Source organism: Eurosta solidaginis, chromosome 5 (genome assembly GCF_040869045.1).
Source record: "Eurosta solidaginis isolate ZX-2024a chromosome 5, ASM4086904v1, whole genome shotgun sequence".
Taxonomy (NCBI): Eukaryota; Metazoa; Arthropoda; class Insecta; order Diptera; family Tephritidae; genus Eurosta; species Eurosta solidaginis.
In genome coordinates, this window is record NC_090323.1 from 39214576 (window position 1) to 39238406 (window position 23831).

At 35.5% G+C, this 23831-nt stretch overlaps 1 protein-coding gene and 1 long non-coding RNA gene across 18 annotated transcripts in view; one reads left to right on the forward strand and one right to left on the reverse strand.

Moving 5' to 3' along the window:
• jim overlaps window positions 1-23831 on the forward strand; it is a 214309-nt gene that overhangs the window by 117814 nt on the left and 72664 nt on the right. Inside the window, exon 3 of one of the 17 annotated variants that reach the window (XM_067757249.1) lies at window positions 4140-4193. The exons of 12 other annotated variants lie outside the window; for them this stretch is intronic. The gene's annotated coding sequence lies outside the window, so the exon portion shown is untranslated. Of the gene's footprint in view, window positions 1-4139; window positions 4194-13406; window positions 14065-23831 lie in introns of those variants that run through there. 4 more of the 17 variants (XM_067757251.1, XM_067757247.1, XM_067757248.1 and 1 more) reach the window with 4 other exon arrangements.
• LOC137233814 (uncharacterized) overlaps window positions 1-23831 on the reverse strand; it is a 34819-nt gene that overhangs the window by 1783 nt on the left and 9205 nt on the right. The window contains exon 2 of the long non-coding RNA XR_010947568.1: window positions 9877-10103. This is a non-coding gene — a long non-coding RNA (uncharacterized lncRNA). The remainder of the gene's footprint in view (window positions 1-9876; window positions 10104-23831) is intronic.

Genomic DNA, 23831 nt, shown 5'->3' on the forward strand with positions numbered 1-23831 from the left:
GTTTGAGTACTACCCAACACCGGCACGGTGAAATCGAATTGCAGAGCGAATAGATGATACTGCGTAATATCAAAGTTCGCCAGGTATCCCCGACGTCAGCGCAGAATACACAAACTACGCTGACTGGTGAGTGTTGCTAACACTAGCACCAGACCACGTGTCAACCCGCCATTTTAAAGCTGCCGAATGCCGAACCTTAATTAAATTTAAAATGCTCAACGGGCTGGTTTCAAGATATTCGGAGCGCTCCTTTCACACTCGTTCCATTCTCATATTAGTATGCAAATCAGTATAAATTTTCAAGATGAGGCTGCGAGAGAAGTTGAAACGATCCCAGTACAGCGTCGGTCCAGTTTTGAATGGGTCACAAAGGGCCTTATTGCAGCCAAAGACCACATCTCCTCAACATGCTGCCGACTAGAAAAACTGGCTAATGGCCCATCCAATTTCAACATCGGCTTTACTAAGGTATTCGATGAGATGCTTAAAAGGCCATGTGTAGTCTTTATGATGCATTCAATGTATCAAAGCCACGCAGAGAAAATTTGGAATGTGGAGCGTCAAGAGACAAGTACATTGGTGGTGGAACAGCGAAATCGCTGAGCTAAGCAAAGTATGTCACAGGATAAGAAGCGTTCCTGATCGTAAGTTCTTGAAAAGGCGTAAATTTCCAGGGAGCGAAGAAAACTCTCTCTTTGGCGGCCACCGTGGTGTGATGGCAGCGTGCTCCGCCTACCATACCGTATGCCATGGGTTCACACTCCGGGCAAAGCAACATCAAAATTTTATAAATAACGTTTTTCAATTAGAAGAAAATTTTTCTAAGCGGGGTCGCTCCTCGGCAGTGTTTGGCAAGAGCTCCGAGTGTAATTCTGCAATGAAAATCTCTCAGTGAAAACTCATCTGCCTTGCAGATGCCGTTCGGAGTCGGCATAAAACATGTAGGTCCCGTCCGCCCAATTTGTAGGGAGCGCGACGCAAATTGGAAGAGAAGCTCGGCCTTAGATCTCTTCGGAGGTTATCGCGCCTTACATTTATTTATTTTTTAAGAAAACTCTCGGAGGAGATTTAGACCGAGCTTCTCTTCCAACTCACGTCTGCTTTTTTTAATTTTCCGTACAGATTGAGGTGACGAGATCTACATATCTTATGCCGATTCCAACCGGTATCTGCAAGGCGGATAAATTTTCACTGACAAGGGTTTCATGGCAGAAATACACTCGGAGTGCTTGCCGAGGGGCAACCACGTTTAAGAAACTATTTTCTAACTAATAATTTTTTTTTAACGCCATACGTCGTTCAAAAATCTTTTAAATCATTTAATGTTCGTCACGTTTCTTTTTAATCTATCCGTAAACTATTTTTTTAAAAATTATTATTGGCCTCTAATCTTTAAAATTTATTAAACTATTTTATGAGCTCGAGGCCTTATCCAAATAAAAAACGCAGTATAAATATTTTATATTTGTATTTTTATTTTATATTCGATATTTCGACTTCAGTCTGAAGTCATCATCAGGACTGTGAAACAAAACAAAACAAAAACAAAAATTATAACATTTTCAAAAATTAACCATAAAACAAATATCACTTACACAATTGAGTATGTTATACAGACTAAAGCGGCAGTTACCCACGAATGTACGTACAAAAAACGTGTCAGCTGACACGACCTCTCTTATGAATGTGCAATGTAAACGAAAACTCACCGACGTGCAACGCCCGTACGTACGTAGCCCGTAGAAGAGTTCTCTCAATAAGTGACAAGATTTTTCACAAGAAGAATATCGAAATTGTCAAAGAAACTCTGAGAAATAATGAATTCCCCATAAAGATAATCATCAAATTGCTCAGAAATTCCGTGATCAGGTTGAACAATGATAAAATTAGACAAACTTCGGGAGATAAAATATATAAATTAGTAGTATATGTGCCGGGCGTAACGAACCGAATAAAATACTCAAATCTTTACAATCGGGAAAAATACCAAATAGCATCGACATATAATCACACTCTTAGAAAGGGCTACAGCAGTACAAAAGATAAAATACCAAAGCATGAGAAATCCGACGTTGTTTATAGAATTCCGTGTAATGGTGACGGGTCCCAGGTATGCGACAAGGTAAATGTGGGGACAACAAAATTAAAACTCAAGACAAGAATTTCCGCTCACAGATGTCATATTAAGTTAAGAAACAATTATTCAGAAAATAAGACGGCCTTGTCAGTCAATTGTAAAGATACGGGGTATTATCCAGACTTCGATAATGTAACTATTTTACAGGAGGAGAGAAATTATAATAAAAGATTTACTTTGGAAATGCTTCATATAGCGAACACCCCTAATAGTACTAGGATGAATTTTAAAGCGGACACTGACCACTGTGCACATGTGTATCGGAACTTAGTTTTAAGGCAACAACAATGCGCGGTAGGAAGATCTCTCCCACAACAATAGGAAAATCAGATGATATATGTATATATATATGCTTGTATGTCGTACTTTTAGCCCCTCCGTGTACTTTTGTTTTTGCAAAAATTTTGTTTACATTTACGGTGCTTTGAAATATTGCTTATATTTTTGTATGATTATTTGTCTCCAACATTCTTAATTTTCGCACACATGGCTAGTCTGTATAACATACTCAATTGTGTAAGTCATTGTTTACTATATAGTTTGGCAGCTTAAGTAGAGGTTATGTTGCGAATAGAGTGGAAGGCAGTGGACTAGGCAGTCGAATGTCATATAATGAAGGAATGGTGTTCGGAGATTTTTCGAAGTTAAAAAAAAAAAATGATAAAAGCTTTAATATAAATAAAACTATTGTTTTAATAACAACAAAAACGCCATATATATTCTGTATACATAAATATGTAAGGATTATCTCACTTTAAAATTTGAATTAAATAATCTAAAGTTTTGTTTTGAAACTGAGTCGAGAACTGTGCGTGTGAATGTGCGAATTTTCACCGATCAGCTGTTAGTTGCGCTACTTGGTAAAATTTACAATGGTGTAAGTGATATTTGTTTTATGCTTAATTTTTGAAAATGTTATAATTTTTGTTTTTGTTTTGTTTTGTTTCACAGTCCTGATGATAACTTCAGACTGAAGTCGAAATATCGAATATAAAATATAAAATATTTATACTGCGTTTTTTATTTGGATAAGGCCTCGAGCTCATAAAATAGTTTAATAAATATCCTTAAAATATTTGTAAGAACACAGTTATGGGCATATAATGTTCGGTTTCATCCAAACTTAAACCACCTTACTTTTTTTTTACTAAATTCAAAACATACGACCTCATTAAAAAAAAAAAAGTTATTCACTTTTGGAAAAAATTTCGAAGTACTCACTTGGATCGAGTATATTCGATACCTTTTACTGAGTATGAGTACTAGCAGCGATACTTTGATCCCAGTATTTTATATGAGTACCGGTATCGATACTTTTTTTTTAAGTTCTATCACTACCAATGCGAATTTTGAGAGACTTATAACTTGTGCTTTGACAGACTAAAATTGATTGGACTTTAAAAGTGCATAATCAGGAAAATTTAGAAAGCTCTTAATAAAAAGTTTGAAATTTTCGTAAAACATTCGTGTTTTTCGAAAACGTTTTTGAGATTATGAGTTTAAGCTGGGATTGCCCTTATTGCTTTAAATGTATGAAAACATTTATTTGAAGCAATTTTAATCTATAATTTATTTAATAATTTGGTAAAAATTTAAACAACGTGACGTCAGGACGGACAAAACGGCAGCTGGTTCGGCTATACCTTGTAAATCTCTTCAAAGCCCTTTCTCCCGGGGGTGGGATTTGAACCCGTACTCCTATGATGGTTGAAGTGTTACAAACGCATTCAGCCACGTCATGCCTTAGTTGTTGTAAACCTTATCCCAATTGCCTTCTTTTGCATATTTTCTTTATGCGTTTCTGAGATTGGTTTGCATAGTTTTAATTAAAAAATCCATGTAAGTCTTTTCTTAAATTATCGCAAATAAAAGATAAGAGCTCTCGAAATTCGTTAAAAATTGCCACTGCTATTTTCGCGCTCGCTCCTGTATATACTATGCTTAAGCTATTGTTTAATAAAATGCATTATGTTATTAACAAATATTTTTTTCTATATTTCAGGTAAGCTGATGAAGGCTGATTTGGCAGACCCTCTCTCAATTTTTAAAGCGAAGGGTAAGCTACAAATCTGTAGAATAATGTTAGAACGTACATATATTAAACGGATGTTGCCTTCAATCAACAGAAAACCTATAATATTAAGTTCACCATTCATCTTCCAAATACTTTAAGATAGAAAACCTATTTTATGCCAATACTACCGAAAGTCAATCCACAATCCGACTTTATACGGTATACAAGCTATTGATTTAATATGTACCTACTTTAACATTTCGTAGTATATCAAAGTATGCTAGCAAAAAGAGAACTTAACTTCGAAATTGGAGTTTGTGTACGAATGGAAGCAAAACAAGTAAGGAAGGCTAAGTTCGGGTGTAACCGAACATTACTTACTCAGCTGACAGCTTTGGAGACAAAGTAAGGGAAAATAACCATTTAGCAAAATTAACCTAGGGTAGCCCCGGAATGTGTTTGTATGAAATGGGTTACAAATGGAAGGTATTAAAGAGTATTTTAAAAGGGAGTAGGCCATAGTTCTATAGGTGGACGCCATTTCGGGATATCGCCATAAAGGTGCACCAGAGGTGACTCTAGAATTTGTTTTAACGATATGGGTATTAAATGAAAGGTGTTAATGAGTATTTTAAAAGGGAGTGGGCCTTAGTTCTATAGGTGGATGCCTTTTCGAGATATCGCCATAAAGGTTGACCAGGGGGGACTCTAGAATGTGTTTGTACGATGTGGGTATGAAATGAAAGGTGTCAATGAGTATTTTAAAAGGGAGTGGGCCTTAGTTCTATAGGTGGACGCCTTTTGGAGATATCGCCATAAAGGTTGACCAGGGGTGACTCTAGAATGTGTTTGTACGATATGGGTATTAAATGGAAGGTGTTAATGAGTATTTTAAAAGGGAGTGGGCCTTAGTTCTATAGGTGGACGCCTTTTCGAGATATCGCCATAAAGGTTGACCAGGGGGGACTCTAGAATGTGTTTGTACGGTATGGGTATCAAATGAAAGGCGCTAATGAGTATTCTAAAAGGGAGTGGGCCTTAGTTCTATAGGTGGACGCCTTTTCGAGATATCGCCATAAAGGTTGACCAGGGGGGACTCTAGAATGTGTTTGTACAATGTGGGTATGAAATGAAAGCTGTCAGTGAGTATTTTAAAAGGGAGTGGGCCTTAGTTCTATAGGCGGACGCCTTTTGGAGATATCGCCATAAAGGTTGACCAGGGGTGACTCTAGAATGTGTTTGTACGATATGGGTATTAAATGAAAGGTGTTAATGAGTATTTTAAAAGGGAGTGGGCCTTAGTTCTATATGTGGGCGCCTTTTCGAGATATCGCCATAAAGGTTGACCAGGGGGGACTCTAGAATGTGTTTGTATGATATGGGTATCAAATGAAAGGTGCTAATGAGTATTTTAAAAGGGAGTGGGCCTTAGTTCTATAGGTGGACGCCTTTTCGATATATCGCCATAAAGGTTGACCAGGGGGGACTCTAGAATGTGTTTGTACGATATGGGTATCAAATGAAAGGCGCTAATGAGTATTTTAAAAGGGAGTGGGCCTTAGTTCTATAGGTGGACGCCTTTTCGAGATATCGCCATAAAGGTTGACCAGGGGTGACTCTAGAATGTGTTTGTACGATATGTGTATCAAATGAAAGGCGCTAATGAGTATTTTAAAACGGCGTGGGCCTTAGTTCTATAGGTGGACGCCTTTTCGAGATATCGCCATAAAGGTTGACCAGGGGGGACTCTAGAATGTGTTTGTACGATATAGGTATCAAATGAAAGGCGCTAATAAGTATTTTAAAAGGGAGTGGGCCTTAGTTCTATAGGTGGACGCCTTTTCGAGATATCGCCATAAAGGTTGACCAGGGGGGCTCTAGAATGTGTTTGTACGATGTGGGTATGAAATGAAAGGTGTCAATGAGTATTTTAAAAGGGAGTGGGCCTTAGTTCTATAGGTGGACGCCTTTTGGAGATCCAGAGGTGACTCTAGAATGTGTTTGTACGATATGGGTATCAAATGAAAGGTGTTAATGAGTATTTTAAAAGGAGTGGGCCATAGTTCTATAGGTGGACACCATTTCAGGATATCGCCATAAAGGTGGATCAGGGGTGACTCTAGAATATGTGTTGTACGATATAGGTATCAAATGAAAGGTGTTAATGAGTATTTTAAAAGGGAGTGGGCCTTAGTTCTATAGGTGGACGCCTTTTCGAGATATCGCCATAAAGGTGAACCAGACGTGACACTAGAATGTGTTTGTACGATATGGGTATCAAATGAAAGGTGTTAATGAGTATTTTAAAAGGGAGTGGGTCTTAGTGCTATAGGTGGACGCCTTTTCGAGATATCGCCATAAAGGTTGACCAGGGGGGACTCTAGAATGTGTTTGTACGATGTGGGTATGAAATGAAAGGTGTTAATGAGTATTTTAAAAGGGAGTGGGCCTTAGTTCTATAGGTGGACGCCTTTTCGAGATATCGCCATAAAGGTGAACCAGACGTGACACTAGAATGTGTTTGTACGATATGGGTATCAAATGAAAGGTGTTAATGAGTATTTTAAAAGGGAGTGGGTCTTAGTGCTATAGGTGGACGCCTTTTCGAGATATCGCCATAAAGGTTGACCAGGGGGGACTCTAGAATGTGTTTGTACGATGTGGGTATGAAATGAAAGGTGTTAATGAGTATGTTAAAAGGGAGTGGGCCTTAGTTCTATAGGTGGACGCCTTTTCGAGATATCGCTATAAAGGTGGACCAGAGGTGACTCTAGAATATGTTTGTACGATATGGGTATCAAATGAAAGGTGTTAATGATTATTTAAAACGTAGTGGGCCTTAGTTCTATAGCTGGACGCCTTTTTGAGACATCGCCATAAGGGCAGAGCAGGGGTGACTCTAGAATGTGTTTGTACTATATGGGTATCAAATTAAAGATATTAATGGGGGTTTTAAAAGGGAGTGGCCCTTATTTGTATATGTGAAGGCGTTTTCGAGATATCGACCAAAATGTGGACCAGTGTGACCCAGAACATCATCTGCCGGGTACCGCTAATTTATTTATATATGTAATACCAGGAACAGTATTCCTGCCAAGACTCCAAGGGCTCTGATTTCGCCCTGCAGAACTTTTGTCATTTTCCTCTACTTAATATGGTAGGTGTCACACCCATTTTACAGAGTTTATTCTAAAGTTATATTTTGCGTCAATAAACCAATCAAATTACCATGTTTCATCTCTTTTTTCATATCTGGTATAGAATTATGGCATTTTTTTCATTTTTCGTAATTTTCGATATCGAAAAAGTGAGCGTGGGCATAGTCGGATTTCGGCCATTTTTTATACCAAGATAAAGTGACTTCAGATAAGTACGTGAGCTAAGTTTAGTTAAGATATATCGTGTTTTGCGCAAGTTATCGTGTTAACGGCCGAGCGGAAGGACAGACGGTCGACTGTGTATAAAAACTGGGCGTGGCTTCAACCGATTTCGCCCTTTTTCACAGAAAACAGTTATCGTCCTAGAATCTATGTCCCTACCAAATTTCACAAGGATTGGTAAATTTTTGTTCGACTTATGGCATTAAAATTATTCTAGACGAATTAAATGAAAAAGGGCGGAGTTACGCCTATTTTGAAATTTTCTTTTATCTTTATATTTTGTTGCACCATAACATTACTGGAACCGAATGTTGACATAATTTACTTTTATACTGTAAAGATATTAAATTTTATGTTAAAATTTGACTTAACAAAAAAAAAAATTTTAAAAGTGGGCGTGTCCGTCATCCGATTTTGTTAATTTTTATTTAGCACACATATAGTAATAGGAGTAACGTGCCTACCAAATTTCATCGTGATATCTTCAACGACTGCCAAATTACAGCTTGCAAAACTGTTAAATTACCTTCTTTTAAAAGTGGGCGGTGCTACTCCCATTGTCCAAAATTTTTATAATTTTCTATTTTGCGTCATAAGGTCAACGCACCTACCAAGTTTCATTGCTTTATCCGCCTTTGGTAATGAATTATCGCACTTTTCCGGTTTTTCGAAATTATCGATATCGAAAAAGTGGGTGTGTTCAGTTTAAATAGCGATCTGAGACGAGCGCCCAGGAACCTACACACCAAATTTCATCAAGATACCTCAAAATTTACTCAAGTTATCGTGTTTACAGACGGAAGGACGGACGGACATGGCTAAATGAATTTCTTTTTTCACCCAGATAATTTTTATATATATAAAAGTCTATATCTATCTCGATTAGTTTATGCCGTTACGGATTACCGTTATGCGAACACAGTTAATATACTCTGTGAGCTCTGCTCAGCTGAGTATAAAAATATATTAAGAATCGCCCTTACACATAATTCAGCTTAGTGCAGAATCACTTCATCAAGTAAAGTATACATAGCTCGTTAAGCAAATAAAACTCACCGCATACTAGCAGCAGAATACGAATGACTGAATAAAACAAAGAAGCAAAAATAAAAAAAATCAATCAAAACCAAAAGCACGATATAAACATAGTTCAACAAACGAATTCATCAAAGTTATAAAAAATATACAAAAAAAAACAGAACAACAATATGCGGGCAGATGTGACTAAGTAAACGTACCTCGAAAAGTTTTCTGTATCCACATTTTTTTCCTCATTTGCTTTGCTAAGATATGTTTGCCAGTAATGATGAAGTAGTGTAAATTTGTATATCATTATGACAGAGCATAGGAACTTACGAATTCCCGGACAGCAATTCGACAGCAGATATGTATGTATGTATAATAAAGAGAGTGATATAGAGCACCGGCGGACCGCCTTAGAGAAGTTAGTTGCTTGGAACAACGCCAAACACTCTGATAGACACAGGTGAGGATTTAGAATTGGAATAGAGAAAAACAAATTACTAGAGAGCAGATGAATGTGAGAGTGAATAATTTAGAAAATGAGACTTAATACTTATTATTAGCAAATTAGAGAGTTAGAGAACCTGTAAAAGAGATTCAAGAAGATGAGCAACATATGATACATGTATAATGTGAGTGAAGTATTTGTTTGGAGATAGAGGAGTGTGTTCATTATACGAATATTTCGTTTTTGCAACTGCCGCATAGTGGGGTGTTTTAAACAAATTTATTTAAAAATTTATCAACTTGGAAATAAATAAAGAATATTGTGAATATTTTAAAGTGCATATATGTACAAATCTACATAATTCATCGTCAAAGCAATTTTTTCCAGTTTTAACTAAATTTTTCTAAAACTTAATTATTATACCTATTAATGTTTACCTTTAGCGTTTGAAATGAAGCTCAAATTTTTTTTTGGAAAATTCGGAAAAATTTTACGAGCTTTCATGAATATTTTACACTTTTCCGTAAAATTTCTTGGTGTGTCTGTGTATGCAGTTTTTTAGTTCAATACGTTTTACGAATTAATGTAATGTTTAATTTTATCCGCCTAAAGGGAGCAGGACGCAAATTGGAACAGAAGCTCGGCTTTTATTTTTATTTTTAAAGTACTTTATGATTTCGGTCAACTCGTTTCCATCGGGCTTCAAACCTTTTTTCTATACAACTTCATTTTTTATATGAAAAAAGTTAACATGCTCGCTAGACAAAAAACAGTTAACAAAAATTAGGAAGTATTATTGTCGAATCAAGATAAGCACGTTATTATACTAAAATTCAATGAGCTACAGAACACATTTCCACCATTTTCCTTCTACCTTTTTTCCAAATCCAATCAGGAAAGTAATCCGTGTTGATGAAATATGTTGCTTTGTACAGGGCGCAATAATTCTGGTACTCCAAAGTTGTAACTCCTCCAGATATCTAACAGCTTGGCACTTTAAAAATAACTCAGGTTAGGTTAGCTTGAAACGCCCTTGAGGACCTCACTTAGACAGAATGAGTCCATAGTGTTACCAAAAGTTTGCTCGACCAATCTGAAAAACTTTATTAAAAACCAGAACCTATGTTATACTTGAACTGACAGCACAAATAATCTACGTGATATCGAAAATTCGAAACAAATCGCGCATAGTCTATAATATTAGGTTTTTGTATTTCTAATTAGTGGTGGTACAGGTCGCATGAGTAATTTTTTCATGTTCAAAGCAATACAGTTGACGCTCATAAATTAGAATCTTCAGTAATTAGAATGTCCAGAAATTAGAATCAACTTTTTCAATACATTACACGATCTGAAATTAGAATCGAAAATTCTAATTTCTGAGCTCATTCTGTGTTTTATTGCAAAATAGATTTAAAAAGGGGAATCCCCAATTTATTCATGGTACCCTAGGTAGTCGTTGGATTTTCGTCGCGGTTCTGTAAAGTTTTTGTTAGTTTTTGTGTGAAATGCGATACGCGTGCACGTGTTTCGGCATTGTTTGTTTAAAAGTAAAAGTAATTCGCTGCCAAATAAATGTAAAAAAAATACTTTGTCCTTGGAAACCAAAGCTCAAATATTGTAAAAGCTTGACAAAGGCGTTCAAGGGTAGCGGTTAGCCCTAGAATTTGATGTGGCGCCATCTGCAGTCAGCTATATCAAATCGAATAAATCATCAATTTTAAAAGCTGTTTCTAATATCTATTAAGAGGGTAACAAAAAATCATTGCACGTCGCTGAATATTAGTTATGACGTTTTTGATACATTTTTGGTTTTTTAATGTATTTTTATCGATCTTTTATGTATTTTTAATGAAAAAATATATTTATTGTAATTAAAGTGTTTGTTTTTTCGATCTTTTTCTGATTTAGCGAATACGAGTATGTACATATATGTATATTTAATAAAAGAACATGTTATATATATTGTACTGGATTGTTACCTTATGTTTTCTCGTTTTTAAGAATAAAATTGGATAAGACAAAGTTTCATTGTAGTTTTTTAATGCAAATTGGCTTAATTTTTAAGGTTTTATACAAATAAAAACGTCCAGGAATTAGAATCACCCTAAAAATAAAGTGGTTCTAATTTGTGAGCGTCAACTCTATTACAAACTACATATTTCAAAACGATATGGTACTATTGTGTTTGATAAACGCTTTATATAGTAGGAACTCAGCTTGAAGGGCCATGTTATATAGAGACCCAGCTAACAGTGCTTTAGGTCATTGACTTGGGTTTGTATTTGGTTGATAAAAATATATTTCTAAAATTTTCTACAGATATTGGGCTAAAGATAGATATGCTGAGAATGAGGTCAACCCTCCCGGTATTCCTCAAGCAGTGGCGAACTGATTAGCGGCTTACAGTCCATAATCCAATTACGTAAGCAATATTTCTACTGACTCAACTCAACTTTAAATAAAATACAACCAAAGAAAGTAAACGGTCACCATCTTCACTTAGAGTAGCGGTTTTTTTTATTTTTTTATTAAATAAACGCAATCGAGTTAAACAACGTTTAAAAGAGCTATAAGCTTCAGTCAATATGTGCTATGCAGAGACTTAACAAAGTGTTGTAAAGGCTATGAACATTGTTCAGGCTAGAACCTTACTTCCACTTAAAAAGTAGTCGCTTTCACTTAAAGATATACAAGCGCTTTAATAGAACGCATGTTCTTCCCAGCATTAGAATATAAGCAAAGTTTACGAGTGTAACTTCGATAGCTCGGCTAGACAGGAATTTAAAATGAGTACCCATCTGCAATAAAAATACAAATTTAATCCCAGTAAATGTGCGACAACTGTACAGCAAGCAAAAGAGTGACAATTTTCTTTGTTATTCTACTGATTTTTTGTTGTTGGCTGCCAAACAGAACCGAGGTGAAGGTGTTGGAGGCCGAGCTTTTTCTACATACAATGTGCAAATGTATGTGCGTAAAAGCCTTAACAGCTATTTTAGTGCAAACAAAAAATTTGACAGAATTAGTTTCAAATGTCACGACATATGTGACCCGGGTTATGAAAAGGTTGCTTATGACTCAAAAAAATTACTACTACTAAGAAACTGAAGAAATGCATTGTTCATCTTTAAAAGCTGTTTGTCGCAATTTCTTTTTTGAGTCATAAGCCACCTTTTCGTAGACCGGGTCACATATGTAGTTCCATGTGGCAAAGGTCCACGAAAAAAATGAAATTATGTTACTATATAAGAGGTGAGAAAATCCCAATTTTTTTCTTGTGATTTGATCCCTTAAAAACATGGGGAGGTACCTTAAAAACATTTTCCAGCAAAATTTTCTTTTTCGTGGTTACACTGAAGAGGCTTTTAGGGCTCCATATATTCTTGCCTCTTTTTATTTTATTGAACTTAACATTCGCCTTTTATGTCTGTACAGAAAACTTCAGCCGGTTCTCGTCGAAGAACAAATTGGCCAGGGTGTATCTGCACTGTGTCCAACCATGATCAGATTATACTTTGTAGGCATGTGCTATTGAAATCGTAAAAGGCTATTCTAAACTAGCACGTAATTTTTTGGTTGGGAAAAAATACCTTTTTGTCAGCCAAATCAAGTCGTCTGCCACATAGTACACTTCACGCCACTCACGCGCATGTGTTAGAACACTATGCGCTTTATTGCGATGGAAACACACACACAGCAAGCAGTTTGAGTAGCTTAGAGTGCCCATCAGGTGAGTGAGAGTAAATGCGCTTGTGCAGAGTGCATAGAATTAGATAATTTTGTTTTGCCGGCAGCTGCTAAGTTAGTATAAGTGAGTGTGAGAGACTGTTATAACAATGCAACAAATAAAAAAAAAGTGGGGGGACACGTTGTCTGTGTGTGCGTGAGTATCTGTGCGCGACCCTGCGTTGCTTGTTGTTTTCTAGTTCTATAATTGTGTTTGTGTTTGATTTAGCTCTCATTTAACGCATACAATGACAATTGATGCGAATTTAGTTTTATTTATTTGTTTGTGTGCGTTTGATATATACAAAATTGCAATACACAAAACAAAAAAAAGTATTTGCATGGCAGACGAAAACTTTTAGGTGTTTAGTATTATAGTTGATTGTTGTTGTGGCTGCTGCTTGCTTGTTGTTGTTTTTACTATTCTGTATAGATTTGTATTTGTTCGTTTGGGGATTTAAATCAATCGCTGACATTCAATGCATTCTCCACTGAGAGTGGAAGTTAGTGTGTGTGAGTGTGTGGGGAGCCAGCTGTTAGTGCTTGTGCTTGTATTAGGTATTTGTATTATATGCACTGTTATTGTATTGAACATTCATACGTTTGTCGTTTGCCGCCAGCGCTGTAGCTGCAACTGCCTCTGTTGTTTGCCGTCATTGTTCGTTTTTGTGCGCTCATCTATACACACACACACACCTATGCAACTATTAATACAGCGCGCCGCTTCGCCGCAAATTTCGCAGCAATATCTATACAACTTTCGGAGGGTCGTTCGGCGGCTCGTTGATTTTTTTGGATTTATTACTCTTTGTGGTCTCAGCCGACGGCTGCGAATTGCAATCTAAGCGAAAGTCAGAATATATTTTTTGCATAACATAAAAATAAGAAAAAATTTCAAATTAAAAAAGAAAAAAAAAAAATCAACTAAAAAGAAACAGTTTCGAGCAATAAGAAACAAGTTAGCGGCAAAAATAGTATAAAAATTAATTTAATATCAACGGCCAGTGAAAAAGAAAGCACACGAGTGAAAATTTTTGCAATATTTTTTTCATTTAATATTTTTTTTTTTTTTTTCTTTGCTACTGCTTATACAACACAAAGCGAGTGCGTTCAGCTCGTTAAATTAATTCGTGTACATTTAGAACCCCACCCTCTTGCATTCGGGCGTGTGGCAAGGGGTGTGCAACTTTTGACAAAGGAAAAAATAATATATATATATGTAAAACAAAAAATAATCGAAATAGAAAATGTAATGAGCTGTGGCTAAACAAGCAGCAACATGCCACCACAAAAATAGCAACAACCCTACGACTGGTGAGACGGTGAGGCTGAGGTACGTAGAAAACGTGAAAACTCAAAACAACAGCGCGACCGGGAAAAAGAAAAAAAATGTATCCCCCAAAGTGTGCTACATTTGAGACAGTCAACCATTGAGACAAGCAAATAGGCTAAGTCGGCAACAACAACTATGAGTTTATATATATATGTATGTAGGTACTTAGAAACAAACTACATACATACATATATAGTTACATAATATTATATTTATCAAAATATTATTGCATATGCATAATACAGCTCGAAAATTTTTGTTGGCCGCTGTATGGTTATCTATCATTTTATTGTTAAAAAAACATTTTTAATTGTTTTGCCGGTGCGAAAGTTAAGTTAAACAAAACAAAATTAAATAATAGCAAAATTACGAAGTGGCAAAAGTTGGCGAAGACGATATTGCGTATGCGAAGCAAATTCTTGAAGGGAGTAAAAGTATTGTTATAGGCAAAAAGAAACAAGTAAGGACGGGACTGTCTTCGGCTGTGCCGAAGACTTCATATCTTTCATGAATGGGGCTGAACAATAATCTTATCCCGTTCGTAATCTCCAAATAATGGGATGTATAAGATAAGAAATATATACTGAACAGATGTACATACCTAAACTATTTTTAAGATAAATATAAAATAAAAAATGGCAAAAAACCCCCTTATCTGAACGATCGGTTCTATGGGATATATATTATATATAGCTCCGATCGAAATGATTTTTACAGGAAATCTTCTATGATATATTAGAATATATATCAGCAAGTTTCACGTTTTTCTTTTGGAAACTAAGGTAGAAATGGCCAAAAATCTTTCTATCTGAACGATCGGTTGTATGGGATATATACTATATATAGCTCCGGTCAAAGTGATTTTTTCAGGAAACCTTCTATGATATATTAGAATAAATATCACCAAGTTTAACGTTTTTATATTGGAAATTAAGGGAGAAATGGCCAAAAATCTTTCTATCTGAACGATCGGTTGTATGGAAGATATATGTTATAGTGGTCCGATCCTACCGGATCCCACAAATGTCTAATATAATACAAAAATACATCCTTGTACCAAATTTCATTGAGATATCTCAAAATGTGAGGACTAGTTTGCGTTCAAACAGACAGACGGACGGACGGACAGACGGACATGGCTATATCAACTCAGTTCGTCGCCCTGATCAATTCGGTATACTTAATGGTGAGTCTTATCTTCTATATTTCTCAACGTTACACACATCGGACCAAAGTTAATATACCATTTCATGTTCATGAAAGGTATAAATATTAGTGCTTTTTGGTTGATGACATGGTTGTGCGGTGTACTGTATGCAGTGTTGTCAGAACTTTTTCAGAAAAAGGGCTAGATTGACAAAAATAAAAAGCTGAAAGAGGCTAAATAAAAATTTTTAAGGCTAAGAAAAAAAGATAAAGGTTTAAGGCAGCTTTCTATGCGTTTTATTAATTTTTTTCATAAAAGAAATAACAGAATAAAAAACTTAAATTAATTTTTACCACAATTTCATAAAAAAATTAAAACAAAGTTGCAAATGCTATATGTGTTTTAATTTAAAAGGTATACATGATAAACAAAACTCCACTATAGTTTGCAACTTTTCGTAATATGTTTGAGATAAAATTTTTCCCAAATTATTAAATAAATTATAAAATTAAAAATTGCTTGAAATAAATGTTTTCATACATTTAAAGCGATACGGACAATCCCCGGTTAACTCAAGACAACATTTGGTTAATTCGTTGTAGTTCTATAAATAGAACAAAAACAACAACAAATACCAAGTTTCTCTGAAAACCGCCTTGGGTTCGACTCCCACTCCCGGGAGAAAAGGCTTTGAAGAGATTTACAAGGTATAATCGAAACAGCTGTCGCCTTGTCCGTCTGATTTCACGTTGAGATGAGTCTTCTAAGCATTATCTAAGCAAGCATAAGCGTTTTTTACGCGCAAACGTAAACGTACACGGCTATTATAACAGCTAATGTAAGCCTGGTTCTGAATGGGCTATATATAAGCCTTATATAAAAGGTCCTACCCTGCAAAAATCGTTGGATCATGTGGTCCCCTGGAGTACTTACCATTATACTCCACTGTAATGCAGCAATGGACCAACTCATGTTTCTACACAAACATATTGTAAGCCGATCATTGCTCGTTTTTAACGATTGTAATCACTACACGAGGTTTTTTGGACTGTGGGTACTCCATGGGTTACTCTGATGTAATGCGGAGCTGGAATATATGGTCCAGTCCTAGGACATTGCAATGTTAATTGGACCATATTTTTTGTATGAATTGTGGTTAATTTTGGAGCACTCGGTTGGTCCATAGCGAGTACTCCATACATGCATGTATGGAGTACTCGCGATTTTTGCAGGGTAATACAGCAAGCAGTTTCTTTTGATAAGGCCTTAAGCGTAATAATAAAGTTGTTATATTCTACTTTACGGCTTCTACCCTGCAAAAATCGCGAGTACTCCATGCATGCATGTATGGAGTACTCGCTATGGACCAACGTAGTGCTCCAAAATTAACCACAATTCATACAAAAAATATGGTCCAATTAACATTGCGATGTCCTAGGACCGGACCATATACTCCAGCTCCGCATTACATCAGAGTAATCCATGGAGTACCCACAGTCCAATAAACATCGTGTAGTGATTTCAATCGTTAAAAACGAGCAATGATCGGCTTACAATATGTTCGTGTAGAAACATGAGTTGGTCCATTGCTGCATTACAGTGGAGTATAATGGTAAGTGCTCCAGTGGACCATATGATCCAACGATTTTTGCAGGGCTGGAGTTTGCTTAGGTGTAAAAAACAAGCATACACATGCATTGGGCCAATTGCGTAACTGCCCTAATTAAGTATGCGTAATCAAATATTAAAGAGCTGTAATTAAATAAAAACGATATTTATTTCAAAATTTTATTTCATTTTTAAGAGTATTCTTTGAGCTGAACACTTTTAGTTATTGTGTCAGCCGCTTCGAAATTATCAGTGTGGTAGTGAAATAGAAATTAGCACGACGATAATTAGTTATCGTTCGGTACTGTAAGCCTCAATGCAATATTTTATCAAAAAAAATTCGCTAGGTGGCGCATGGATCGAGATATTAAGAAATTAGTTTTGATTTGGGAATCTTTCACTCCATTTTTAACTAACTTCCCGGTTACCTAGAAACTTGTAACTTAGCACGTAGTTTGCTAGTCGATGGCGCTACATTTCGTGGAAAACAAACTACGCCCAGGTAGCAGAAGAATCGAGATACACGAAAATACCTGAAAAAACCCAGGGAATCTTGCGATCGATTTTTAAGTAACTTTCCGATGAGCTAGAGATCTGAAACTTGGGCGGCGAGTCAGAACCCGGTGACAATGCAATATTTCATCAAAAAAATTTCGCTAAGTGGCGCATGGATCGAGATATTAAGAAAATTAATTTTGATTTGGGAATATTTCAATCCATTTTTTAACTAACTTCCCGGTAACCTAGAGACTTGAAACTTGGCACACAGTTCGAGGCTTGGGGACAATACAATTTATAGAAAACAGAGTTCCGCTAGGTGGCGTGCTAATTGAGATAACTACAAATCCCTGAAAAACGAGGGGAATCTTGCAATCGATTTTTTAGTAACTTCCCGGTGAGCTAGAGATATGAAACTTGAGCCGAACCCGGTGACAATGCAATGTTTTATCAAAAAAAAATTCGCTAGGTGGCGCATGGATCTAGATATTAAGAAAATTAGTTTTGATTTGGGAATCTTTCAATCCATTTTAACTAACTTCCCGGTTACCTAGAAACTTGTAACTTAGCACATAGGTTGCGAGTCGATGGCACTACAATCCGCGGAAAACAAAATGTCGCCAGGTGGCAGACGAATCGAGATAAACGAAAATCCCTGAAAAAACGCAGGGAATCTTGCGATCGACTTTTAGTTAACTTCTCGGTGATCCAGAGACTTGAAACTTAGCACATAGTGTACGAGTCGATGGCACTACAATTCGTGGAAAGCAACATGCCGCCAGATGGCAGACGAATCGAGATAAACGAAAATACCTGAAAATACCTGAAAATCCCTGAAAAAACGCAGGGAATCTTGAGATCGATTTTTAAGTAACTTCCCGATGAGCTAGAGACCTGAAACTTGGGCCGTGAGTCAGAACCCGGCGGCAATGCGATATTCGATCAAAAAAAATTCGCTAGGTGGCGCATGGATCGAGATATTAAGAGTATTAGTTTTGATTTGGGAATCTTTCAATCCATTTTTAACTAACTTCCCGGTTACCTAGAGACTTGAAACTTGGCACTTAGTTAGAGGCCTAGCGGCAATACAACTTATAGAAAACAAATTTCCTCTAGGTGGCGTGCTAGTCAAGATAACTGCAAATCCTTGAAAAACGAGGGAAATCTTGCAATCGATTTTTAAGTAACTTCCCGGTGAGCTATAGACTTGAACCTTGGGCCGTGGGTCAGAACCCAAAATTCCAAATGCCTTTTTGTAGGCAGCACTAAAAAAGTGAAAATAAAACAAGTATGAATGGGACTGTATTCGGCTGTGCCGAAGACTTCATACCTTTCATGAATGGGGCTGAACAATAATCTTATCCCGTTCGTAATCTCCGAATAATCGGATGTATAAATAAGAAATATATAGTGTACAGATCTACATACCTAAACGATTTTTAAGATAAATATAAAATAAATAACAGGTAGGTACTTTGTGTGAGGATACAAATCTTCACGTTTTTTGTGGTCTGCATGTAAAAACTATGACTATGAATCACGTGTTTCAAAAATATATGACGTAAACGTAACTATTTGATGAAATTTGATGAATTTTGAAGCTTCTAGCCGTAAAAAAGGGGCCAAAATGACAGTTTATATGAAGTATATAATATATATACCACCGATCTCTATGATTTTTTTCAGACAATATATGCTATATACGTAAGCATTTGGTGAAATTTGAAGCTCCTAGCTGTTAAAACGGGGCAGAAATTGCGCAAAGTTTCTTATCTGAACAATCGGTTGTATGAGATATATACTATGTATACCACCGATCTCTATGATTTTTTCAGACAACAATATATGCTATATACGTAAGCATTTGGTGAAATTTGAAGCCTCTAGCTCTTAAAATAGGGCAGTAATTACGAAAAGTTTCTTATCTGAATAATCGGTTGTGGGGGATATATACTATATATACTACCGATCTCATCAATTTTTTCAGGCAACAATATGTGCAATATACGAAATTATATGGTGAAGTTTGAAGCTTCAATCTGTTAAATTGAGTAAGATATGACAAAAATCCTCTTTTTCTGAAAAATCGGTTGTATGGAGGATATATGCTATAGTGGTCCAATCCGGCCGGTTCCGACAAATGTCTAATCGGACACCCAAATACACCCGCTCACCAAATTTTATCAAGATATCTCAAAAATTGAGGGACTAGTTTGCATACAAACAGACAGACGGACAGACGGACAGACGGATATGGCTAAATCAACTCAGCTCTTCATCCTGATTATTTCGGTATACTTAATGGTGGGTCTATCTATTTTCCTTTAAGGACTTACAATTTTGGGTTTCGTGACGAATTTAATATACCATTTCATTTTCATGAAAGGTATAAAGATGATAAACAAATTTTAAGGACTACCTTTATATAAATGGACCAAAAAATAGAAGGCAATTTTTCCTTTAATACAGACATAATTTTGTTGAATTTTGACTAAAAAGCTTTAACAATAGCTTTTGTAAAAGAATTTTTGGATTTAAAATTATAAAGGAAGAGCGCATGCTTAAATTTTAAATAATCAATTAGTTAATCCCAAGTACATGGTTTGCCTTAAATTGAAAGATTGCGCTCCACCTTTATAGTTTTAAATCCCAAAATTCTTTTACAAAAGCTATTGCTAAAGTTTTTTAGTCAAAATTCAACAAGATTATGTCTGTATTAAAGGAAAAATTGCCTTCTATTTTTTGGTACATTTATATAAAGGTAGTCGTTAAAATTTTTTTATCATCTTTTTATTTTTAATGATTTCGGTTTCGTTTTTGGAAATTATATAGGCCTTCAAAAACAATAAAATCTAGATCTAAAAAATTTGCAATTGTTTTTGTTTCGTTGATCAAAAAAATTATTTTCGATCTTCAAGAAAATTAAGTAATATAGTTTGGATCTTACAAATTTGAAATTGGCGTAAACTATTTGGGATTTCATCTTAAAAAAATTCAATTTCGAGTTTGAAAACTAAAAATTTTTCAAATTTATTTTGAATTTCTTTTTTAAATTTTCCAGTTTAATTTTTCACAGTTTCACAATTTCCACCGTAGTGTGATGGTAGCGTGCTCCGCCTACCACACCGTACGCTCTGGGTTCGCACCCCGGGCAAAGCAACATCAAAATTTTAGAAATAAGGTTTTTAAATTAGAAGAAAATTTTTCTAAGCGGGGTCGCCCCTCGGCAGTGTTTGGAAAGCGCTCCGGGTGTATTTCTGCCATGAAAAGCTCTCAGTGAAAACTCATCTGCCTTGCAGATGCCGTTCGGAGTCGGCATAAAACATGTAGGTCCCGTCCGGCCAATTTGTAGGGAAAAATCAAGAGGAGCACGACGCAGATTGGAAGAGAAGCTCGGCCTTAGATCTCTTCTTTTTTTTAATTTTTCAATATCTATTCCGGTTTCATATTTCAGAAGTGTATTCGTCGCGGTGCTCAAAACTATTTCGGTTCATTATCCTAAAATAATTCTGCTTCGATCTAGAAAATTCAGATTTTTTTAATTTCGTTCTTCCAAATTTATCTGATTGCGTTCGCCAAAAGTAAACAAATTCAGATCTTACAAATTTGAAATTCCTCGAAACTATTTGTGACTCGATCTTCAAAAAACACAATTTCGATTTTGAAAATTTAAAATTCTTAATTTTTTTGTATTTGTTTTTCTTTTGTTAATCTTTTGTGTTAAATTTCTCAAAATATATTTGGTTTTGCTTATTCGAAAATCGATTTTCTAATTTCTGAAACTGTTTTAGTTACCTTCGCCAAAAGTAGATAAATTCAGATCTTACAAATTTGAGATTCCTCCAAACTACTTGTGACTCAATCTTAAAAAAAAAAAAAAACAACCAATTTCGATCTTGAAAATTTTAAATTCTTCAATATTTTTTTCTGTTAATGTTTTGTGTTGAGTTTCTCAAAAATTGTTTCCGCGTCGTTCTCAAAAAATAGTGCAGTTCCGAGCTTCGAAATTTGAAATTCCTCAAAAACTATTTCTTGTGACTCGATCTTCATAAAAAATCTGATTTCGATCTTGAAAATTTGAAATTTGGAAATTTGTTTTTAATATTTGTTTGTTAATGTTTTGTGTTAAATTTCTCAAAAAACTATTTCGGGTTCGTTCTTCAAAAATAATCCAGTTCCGAGCTTCCGAATTTGAAATTCCTCAAAACTATTTGCAATTCAATCTTCAAAAAAATCCAATTTCGAATTTGAAAACTCAAGATTCTCAAAAATGTTTCAAGTTTGTTTTTCTAAATGATACGTGTTTATTTTATCAATCATTATTTCGTTTTCGCACTTGGGAATTCTATCTGTTGCATTCCTCAAAATTATTGCCGTTTGTTATTAAACATTACATTCTATCATCAGAATTCAGAAATATTTTGGTGCATCGATCCTGAAAATTCAAAATTTTTCAAAATGAATGCGCCTTTGGTTTGCTATATTATTTCGTTTCGTATTTTCAAATTCGTTCCAGCTCCGTTCTAGTTTTAGTATCGTGTAATCGAAGTTTTGTTTCCATTCCCGTTTCGGTTTCGATTATGCTATACATAAAATATGGAAATCAATTTGAAAAAGATACTTATAACTTACTAAACTACGGACGAGCTGCCAATTAGTGAAATTTGTTCTGTTTACGAAGAAAATCGAGACCATTTGATTAGGAGTCAAAGCGTCATCGGTGCCCTTGAAACTGCTTCGGTAAGCAAAAGAGGCCGGTAGGGAGCTGATGCTGGTCTACTATTTGTGGTATATACTCAGACATTCTCGAAATGAGAATGCTGACAGCTGATTCAAATAGTGGTAAAGCCGACGTGCTCTGGTACTCCTAGCCTAGCCTATCACAAATACAGCCACAGAGCAAGTTCTACTAGCCGAACAATCTAAAGCTTTACTTACAAGCAACTGGCTGAATATGTGCCAGATGAGGACCTGTAAAGTACTGAGTACAAACTTGTACTAGTACCTAATAAGCACAAGTACTCAAGTACTTCAAATCTAAGTACAAGGTATAAGTACTACAGTACTTGTACTTCGAATCCGAAAGTACAAGTAGACATACTTAAGAAATACTTGCAAGTACACGAAAATACTTTTTCTGATAAAATATGTCAGTTTGATTCATAAATAGGAAATCAAAATATGAGTGAAATTCATATTAGAAAGCAACAAGAAGTAAAACAACATATTAAATAAGTATAAATTGTACAACAGCTAACAATATTAAAGTAGTTTTGTATTTGCCTTCATTAGTACTAGCTTTTCAAACGAAAAGCCCGTCATTGATTTCTTTCTAGGACTATAAACTATGCCTGCTAAGGAAAATAAACGCTCTACTGGATCGGAGGAAGCTGAGGACGTATTCATTTTGAGTGATAGGTCCTTCATAAGAGGATAACTCTGAAGCATATTGAAATCTGCTGATGTATCATTAAAACACCGTAAAACTCTTCTTCAGCCATTTTGTCAAAGTTAGGTGATCGTATGGGTGCTGGTTGATCCGCTTCAAAACCGTTCAATACTTATTAAAGTACTTCGAAAGTACTTACAAGTACTTTACTTGTACTTCAACAATTCAAGTACAAGTACCTCGATACTTATACTTGTACTAATTTTTCGAAGTACTGAGGTACTGATACTTGTACTTGTACTGGTACTTTGTCTTTACAGGTCTGGCCAGATGGCAAAGTTTTTTCATACTTATTTATAAACATATCCTGAGGCATGTGCTACAGACATTCTACTTACTAATCGTTCGTTTGAAAACTTTGCTACTTAGATTAAGGGTGGCAAAATGACCCGCCTCAGAATAGAAATCACATATTTATGAAGAAGAAACGAAAAAAGGTGACCAGTTTTTTCAGTTTTTTTTTCACTCACAAAATGCAGTGTAAAATGTTTCAACCTAAAACCACAAAACCGCAACTCTTTTTATATATCGTACAATGATTGGGCACGAGTCTGTCTGGAAATGCATGAATAGTACCTACTCTTATTGTAATAATTAAATTGTTTCTTTTATTTTTACCTTCTAACTCGTGGTCGCTTTAAGATTGCATTATAATTTGTGAACAATGCTTTTTCACACTTTTTTCTGAATGGTTTTATACATTGTTACAACCCTAAAGGTATTTCAATTTTTAACGGGATTTCCTGCGCTGAGGTCAAAAGCCCTTTTTGGATCTACATATGATGCCAAGTTTCAAAAAAATAGAAAACAATTCAGTTTTATTCTTTTCTAACACTTTGTTGATATATTTTCATAATTTTTTTTTTTTTTTTTCATTTAGAAAGTTTACCAGCTTCTTGATCATCTAGAACAAAACTGTCATATTCAACCCTTCTCCGAAGAAAACTTGGGATACAGTCTCGATGTTACTAATTTTTCGACTATAAGCTTTAGTGAATAGCTGGACTTACGTGTCCCCTTGATGACTTAAGACTTCTGTCTATGTCAGAAGTCTTTGTGTTGTGT